Genomic DNA, 1,517 nt, shown 5'->3' on the forward strand with positions numbered 1-1,517 from the left:
TGTAGTCTGCAATCCCTAGGCTCCCTCGGACCCTGCTTTCCCCCAGATAGTAGAGGCGCTGAGATTGGGTGCTCTGTGTTTTGACAAGTTATGGAAAGGTATGGATCCATGTTGGGGAGGAGTTTGGATCCCTATTTAGCTTGTCTTAAGCACCATATCTACAGGTGTTACAGCCAGATCGCGCTTCTTACAAGTCTTCATTTTGAAGCAAAATTGAAAAGAATGTACGTCTTCTCGATCGTGTTGGTGCACCTTTATAAGAGGAAGAAACCTAAGGGGTTCAGAGAACCCCGCAGCTCCCTTCTTTGGGGCAGCAGTAGGCTGGATGCCGGGGGCGAGGAGGGGCGGCCCCAAGAACATTTACACTCATCTTCAGAGCTTCGTCCTCAGCCAGTATAGGACACTAGAGTTTACAGAAAAAAGGAAGGTTGGTGCAACCTAGTTCCTGGGCCTGGGAGACTTCCATGAGGAGGGGATGCTTTGGGGCCTGGTGTCTCCCCGACCCAGAATCTCTTGCCCCTCTCCCTGGACTAACTTCGCATCCCGGCCCCAGGAGCCAGATCCTGGTCCAGATTCAGGAACCCTCTCTCACAGTCGTAGGAGTTGTGACCATGAATGCGGCAGCCTGTTTCCACGTAGTCCTAGGGCAGGCTCACTCCGCCTCTCCCTCCCCGGAGGTGAGAACCTGCGGGTTAATGCCACCCCTCCTTTCCAGAGAAGGATCGTCTGGGGCGCTGCTGATTCCTAACAGTCCGGATCGTGTACCTTCCGTGGGGCTTAGAGGTTTGCGGAGGTGGGGGTGGGGCATGATAGGTATTACTTTTGAAATACAAAAAAAGAGAGGGAGAAATAGACGCAGTAAAATAAAACAGACTTAAAATGAGTGTGGAAAGGGCAGGAGGGACTTCGTGGCTTTCTTTTAGTGACTTCTGGATTTGAAAATCCAGAGTTGTCTGCTCTAACCAGAGTCAGCGGAACACTATTTACCTCCCTGCACAGTGTTTGGCGCTGTGCGGCGCGGAGGAGGAGGCAGGATTGGGGACCGGGAGGAGCCGGGAAGTGAGGGGGACGAGCCGGGTAGGAGGAGGGTAGCTGCGAGGGGGCAAGAAGCTGCGCTTTAGTCTCTGCGGGTGATTTATGCCGGTTCCGGGCGGCCGGGGCGATGGTACGAGACCGCGCCGGGGTCAGGCCAATCCGACGCCCGCCGGGGCTGCTGCATAGTCAATGAGCGTCCCCGCACCCGCGAGTTACAAAGAGCGCTGGGGAGGCGCGAGCCTGGGCCCGCGGGCGGGTGGAGGGACCGCATGCGCAGGAGGGAGGTCGCTCCCAGTACAGTGTAGGTGCGAGAGGGTGAGCGTGCGCGCGCGCGCGCGCGTGTGTGTGTGTGTGTGTGTGTGTGTGTGTGTGTGTTCCTTTCCAGATGCATTAATTGTAATAAACCAGGCTATGCTACGGTAAAACAAGATTTATAGTTCACGGTATGTGTACTTGCAGGTTGGTGTGAGCTCAGCTCTGTA

Source organism: Pteropus alecto, unplaced genomic scaffold (assembly GCF_000325575.1).
Source record: "Pteropus alecto unplaced genomic scaffold, ASM32557v1 scaffold3, whole genome shotgun sequence".
In the NCBI taxonomy this organism is placed as follows: domain Eukaryota; kingdom Metazoa; phylum Chordata; class Mammalia; order Chiroptera; family Pteropodidae; genus Pteropus; species Pteropus alecto.